Genomic DNA, 7,279 nt, shown 5'->3' on the forward strand with positions numbered 1-7,279 from the left:
ATCCGTTTGTACTATATATCGTTAACCCTTCGATGGGATAGAATGAGGAGGGACAGGGGGGTATCGTTTGATCGAATCAATAGGCGACCTGTTTGAAAGTCTCCAGCCGGAAAATCCAATGAAACGCATCTTGATGGGCGTCACGATAAAATTCACGGCGCCTCGTCGTGCCCACCGAGGTTGAGACAAGAAACTTAGATAAAGTCGTCCCTCCCCCCTCGCCCCCGCCCCCTTTTTCCATCGAACTTCTATCGTATTTTCTCTCTCTCTCTTTCTTTTCATTTATTTATTTATTTTGTTCTCTTTCTTTCTTGTCGCTAAAACGAAAATTCGTCTTCTACGGATTGCAACATCCAATTTTTCAGGAAACACACGGCGCGTGTTGTAGATGAAGATGAAGAAGTAGAGGGAGAAGAAAAAAGACGAGTAGGTTAATCCGCCGGAATATTTTAGCTGACGTTTGCTTCCGAATGAACGAAAAGAGAAGAAACACATAGGAGACGTACACAGATACACACGGATAAAGAAAGATGGGAGGAGAATAGGAGGAATTCATCGAATTCCAGTCGCGATAGCTCACTGTCGATGTTGAACAGCCTCGAGCATTTGTCGATGAGAGAAAACAAGCATTGAAAAAAGAAAGAAAAAAGAAAGAAGGAAGGAAAGAGGAAGGTACACTAACGGGAAAAGAGACAAGTCCTTTCTTGTTTTCCCTTATCCCAGCCAGTTTCACTTTCCCTATTTCTTTCTTTCTCTCGCTAACCTTTGTAAGGGTCAGAAGCGAATCTACTGTCGTGTCATTTGTAACAATAAAGGTGGGAGTCTTGATGTCTCGACGGAGTCTGATTGTCGTTTCTGTGATACGTAGGGAAGGACCAAACGACGACGACGAGAGGAGAAAAAAAAGAAAAACAAAAAGCACGATGAACGAAAAAAGTAGACGAAGAATAAGATCAAACACACACACACACACACACGCATATACAAAATCTTACAAATAGGTAGAGTTGTTCGTTATCGCATTGATAATAACGAGCCGGGACGATTTTTCAAGCCAGGATAAATTCGGACACAGAAGAAGAAGAAGAAGTTAAGGGTGTTTTATTGTTGGCTACTAAAATCAATGGGGATTCCCATTGAATGTTCTTGAGAAAATACATTTATTATCGATAATGGACAACGGATGACGGTGATGATGATGATGATGATGATGATAATAATAATAAAAAGAGGTAAAGGAAAGGTGGTAGTGGTGGGGGGATGGGGGTAAGGGATGAGATTGGGTGTTTAGTCGAATGTCCACGTTCTTTGCAATGGACATTCTCATGCGATATGACGTACACTTAGTTGCTATTTATTTCCTTCATAAATCTCACTCTATCTCTTTCTCTCTTTCACTCTCTTATAAATAAATGTATATGTATATATATAGGGAAAAAGAAAATAAAAAAAGGGAAAAAAATACTTTTCTTTTGGTTGCATGTTACGAGTACGGGCCTGTTAGCTTTTTGATAAAGTGATACTCCGTCTTTTTCGTTCTCGTTGAAAAATAATACCAAAGTATAGTATAATCGCATATATATATATACGTTTTGAAACGGGGTCGTGAGTTTTTGAAGCTCGAAATATCAGGAACTGAGAAGTTTGTTAGTAGTAGTAGTAGTGGTAGTAGTGATGGGGTACAATGGACTCTGACGTATGGACGACATAAGTCAGTAGATAAAAGAGATAGAGATGAAGAAGAAGAAGAAGAAGAAGAAGAAAGAAATGTAACTTTGTCTCTCGCGAGCAACAAAGAGAAAAAAGATAAACGGTAAAGGAAAGATTTTTTTTTTTCCTGCACTCGTGGAGAGATGGTAGAAAAGGACAAAAAAAAATATAGGAGGAATGGAAAGGATATGGGGAAGGAAGAAGGGGCTCCGTGACCAATTCATTACGGGACGTGTTATACAGAAAGAATGGGAATGAAATATGTTTCAAAATGATAGGAAAAAGAGAGAGAGAGAGAGAGAAAGAGTTTTAAGAGAAAGAGAGAATTCGTCAAGGTGTAGCACGAAGTTTGGAAATATTTTGGTGAGTCCACGGGGTATACTCCTCCAACTGACAATGAGTGTCTCAATATTTCTTTACAGTTTAACCAAGACGTATGGTGTTGCATTGTCAGGGGGACCACTCTTTCTCTCTTTCTCTCTTTCTCTCTCTCTCCCCCTCTTCGTCACGCTCACGCAGTGGGCCCATTTTTAAAAAAGAATAATGAAACGGTAACGATTCAACTTTCAGTTAGATCCTTTTTGACGTCTCATCCCCGTTGTCTCTATTATATTTTACCGTATTTTTATATTATTTCTTTCCTGTTCTTTTTCTTCTTCTTCTTCTCTATCTATTTATTTATTACAAATCTATCGCGAAATAATATCTTATGGGAATAATCGTACATATTTTCTACTTTCCTCTCTTCTTCCCCTTTATTTTTTTTTCCTTTTTCTTTTTTTTTCATCCCTTATTTGTTTCCTTTTTCGGCATAAGTTCAAAAGATGCCGACTATAATATTCAACCACCCAATAAGTTTTGAACGTTATGTTTAGTTATCCACTCGTCACTCGTAACTTTCTTTTCCGTTTGACAGATCGGTAAAGAATCCTTCTTCTTCTTATATTTGACAATACAAACTTTTCAAGAATAAATTGATAAAAGAAAAATCTTCAAGTTCTTTACTTGAAATTGAATACTTAAAAAACAGCCGATCTTGCAAGAAACAATCCATACGTACCACCACCTACACCTTTTTTTCTTTTCTCGATTCACGTATAACAACGTCTCGTAGAATCTTCAATGTAATTCTTTTCACGCGTTAGTTTATTTCTCTTCTTTTCTTTTCTTTCTATAAAAGTGTTCTTCTTAGCCAATGGGAACCTGTATGTCACTTGCGAGAAATGATCACGAATCCTTTTCTTCTTGGGTTCAATCGGAACCGCCGACACGAGTGAACTAACCGCAAACGTTTTCCTATCTCGTTCGTTCGTTCGTTCGTTTCGCTTTCGAATCGGCGTCAACGTCAATAGAAAAACTCAGAAGTGAAAAAGAAACAACGGAAAAAGAAACGAAAAGAACAACAAAAAATAGAATGAAACAGTGAAAACGTTAAGTTCTACCTTTCTTTCTTTCTTTCTTTCCTTCTTTCTTTCCTTCCTTCCTTCATTCAGGTAAACTTCGTTCGAGCGTCACGTAACGATTAAAGGACAAATGGTAGGTAGTTACCAGGTAATTGTAATAATTGTACACCACGTATGATACGTACGCAACTATTACTAATACTACTACTAATATTACTACCACTACTATTTCTTTTTCTTCTACTTCATCGTTGTTTTCCTCATGATCATCCCATATACCTTACAATACCCTCCTATTCGATTGAAAGGATGCAACAAGGAAGATGCACCATGTGTACGAAGCCTTTTGCAATGGTTTTTTTACTGGTTCTTCTTCTTCAATGAGGAAAACCATTGTATGGGGAATGAAAACGTGCGTGTAATTTCTACACCTCTTAACCCCCTTCTCTCGTTTCTCTTCTTTCTTTCTTTTTCTTATGTCTTCTCGATATTATTGACGATTGTAAAAAAGCAACGGGGGATCGGGGGGGGGGAGAAAAGAAAAAGAGAAACAAGAAAATCGTGGTTTAAATTCCATTGCTGGTTGGGTCATTAAATACTCCCCTATAAGATGGTTAATACCTTACGTGATGTATGATATCTCGTGTTATACGTGAATTTTTGTTATAATAACGTGTGGTAACTTAGGGGATGGGGGGGGGGGAAACTATCGTCATTTTCTATTTTATTTTCTATACTTTTTTATCTATTGGAGATAGTTATATGGTTTCTTTGTGAACTTCGTTATACATAATTATATATATTATTTGATGATACGTTATTTATTAAATATAAATAATATTTTAATATGATATATATTTTATACAGAGATAATTGATTTAATATTATTAATTGTATTATTTATAATATAACATGTGTGCATCATATAACAGAACGAAATCCTAATAAAAAGAAGAAGAAGAAGAAATATTATTTATAAATAATTTAATTTATTTATATTATAAGAAACTCTCTCGTGTTATATTTTGTAATTAACTATAATTATTTATTATTAATTCTTTGATTAGAGCTTTTATTTCCTTTTAGGTTCTTCTTCGTTGTTCCGATGGAAATAATTGTTGTTCGAAAAATCGTCGTACAGGTTGCTTATTAAAACCAACGTATGCATGAGTTTCAAAAGCCGTGAGAAAAAGGGAGTACAAGTTCGAAGTATTATTATTTATTTGTTCAAGGTATATATATATACGTCTTCTTAAAAGAACAAATAAAGTAAAAAGAAATAAACGTGATCGCGTGTACGCATACACCACGTATATTCTTCGTTTCTTTTCGTTGACTTTCTCACAACGCGTAGAAAACGGTTTATGAAAGAAAATAATGGAGGGTGGGAGTCTAATTAAGAAGGAGGTGTTTCCTTCGTTATTATTTCTTTTTTTGTTTTTTTTTTCCTCAACCATCCATCGTTAATCGACACCTGTCGTTTTCTGTCATGCTTGGGATAAGACACCTATTGAAAATATTTTTTTTTTCGTTCACCTATTACCAGATAGAAATTTTTTTTCTCACGTGTATGATATAAATATGCACGATAATTATATAACACTTGATCGATTAATTATAAATATAATATAATATATTTTGTACAATGATAATAATGAAAATTTATTTATTCATTAATTTATAGTAATTAATTAACATAAGTTTATTTTTTATGCATATATATATTTTTTATTCTATCGAAATCTTTAATTGCAATTCCTCAAATGAAAATATATTATATTAATTTTACGATATATACTTTGGTGTCACGATTATTAATTCATTTATTCAAAAATATATCTTCATAAACAAAATGATTGCGAAGAGATACAATTTTCGAGATCATACGAAATCATTTTATCGTCATATATAATCATTATAAAATGTAAATAAATGAAAAATATATTATACGAGATATTATTCTCGAATATAACCAACTTAATAGATTAATTTTTGATATCTTAAGAAAAGAACGAACAAAAATTTATATACATAGAAAGAAATAGAGAGAGTACAAATCAAAATCATATCTCGAAAGTATTATATTAGAATTGTACGGAAAGCTTAGGGCGTATAATAGTTAGTTAGGAGTCATTGTGATGGTATAAGGTACGTGAACGCTTTTATGCATGACAATGGAGCTTGTCTCTTAGAATCGTAGGATGCATTTTAGTGACGGTCGTTTACGCAGATGCATTTTCTCTATGTACATGAGAAACGTTACGACGTAATACTTTCGTAAAGGTGCCAACCTATCCTACAAAATTTTCCGATCCAACAAATGTCCCTTTCGTCAAGGGACATCCGTCATTTTGGATGTTTCTAAGGGATCGTCAAATAAATTAAACAAATTCCCGATTAGCGACACTCTCTAAAAATTCTTTTTTCTTTCTGCTCCTTCTACCTTTTTATTTCTTTTTTTTTTCTTCACTCTCCCTTCACGCTCGGATTTTTGATCTATGATTTTTTAAACGGGTCACTCGAGCCGAAGGTCGAACAAATCCGACTGTATTTTCTTTTTCTTGCTTGCTTTCTTTTTTGAATTACTCATCCTCGTATATATATCCTTTTAAATACTCATTTTAATGATTAAGAATTTGATACTAAACCGAGACGTACATATATAGGTACTGTCTGTATAAATAAGATCATTTATTTAAAGAAAGAAAATATTCAGTCTGAAAGGAGGGCTGCAAGGTACAATTGTTTCATATAAATTTTATACCCACCAGAAATATACATATTCTACACATATACATATATATATGTATTAGATCGTCAAGTATAAAATTTATAAAAGAACAAAATTAAAAATATGATTTATTATAAATTTCTTACTTGCCAATTAAATAAATATATATATATAATAATAATAAAAAATATATATATTATAATAATATATATAATAATAATATAATATATATATGTATATTATACATTAGATCTAATTGATTTAAATATTTTACATTTTATATATAATACATATGTATATATATCTACATATTACATATACATATTCATATATAAACGTACTACCTACATATAGATAGATATAATACAATGTAAAACTTTGTCCGTACGATGACTCCGAAGCTTTGACATTTATTACCTGTATAATGTAGAATGTTGAGACCCAAGAAAGGTGTCCGGCCTCTGGAGCACTGAACTGTCACTTTTAGGACCTCTTACATCTATAACCACGTACACATACATATACAAGAATATGGATTCGTGGAACTCGCGATGAAAAATATTCGTTGCGCTTCGATATCCGTCCACTTTGTAAAGGTAGTGTAAACTTACCTTCAAAATTAGGTAGAGAGAGAGAGGATTGAACAACCGAAAAGAAGAAGAAGAAGAGGAGGAGAATTTTTCGACATTTAAGACCCTAACATCTCTCTCTCTCTCTCTTTTTCTCTTACATTGGGTTCGGATCCCTTCGACTGTTATTATTACCTACACCAAGAAGAAAGACCTCACGTCATTTCGGCTTCGCATACGACAACCGCGGAGCAGTATTTTGCCTACAAAGGTCCGTCACGGATTTTAAAGACATTTACGAGCATTCTCGGTGCTTCTCATAATATGGAGAGAGAGAGAGAGAAAGAAAGAGATAGAGCAGGCAACCCCTTTCCCCTTCCACCTCCTCCCCTTCCACCTCCTCCCCTTCCCATTTCACTACAATTCGGTATATCGGCATTTATGCGTTTATATATGTATATTATATGTGTATAATATGTGTTGCACGCCTTAAAACCCATTTGCTACACAAAGTAGTTGTTTCTTTCGTCCTCTTCCTTCCATTTCCTTTTTTCTTATTTTTTTATCTCCCTTCTTTTTTCTCTTTTGCGACTGTTTCACTCACCCCCACATATACCACCGGTTACGGATTATCATCTTTGTGTGTAAATGGTCCCTTTCATCGATGGAAACGTCTCTACCGTTGCGAATCCTTTAAGAGAAAATATTGTTGTCTAAGACCACCCAATAGTTTAAAGGGAAATGTCTACTCGATCGAAATATCAATATAGTTAAAGAAAAGAGGGAATATGTAAAATAGAAAACTGCTAATTTATCTAAGTCTTCACGGCTAACGTAAAGCGAGTTTTTCGTTGCTTTTCAAAGAA

The sequence above is a fragment of the Polistes fuscatus genome, unplaced genomic scaffold (genome assembly GCF_010416935.1).
Source record: "Polistes fuscatus isolate 324 unplaced genomic scaffold, CU_Pfus_HIC Scaffold24, whole genome shotgun sequence".
In the NCBI taxonomy this organism is placed as follows: domain Eukaryota; kingdom Metazoa; phylum Arthropoda; class Insecta; order Hymenoptera; family Vespidae; genus Polistes; species Polistes fuscatus.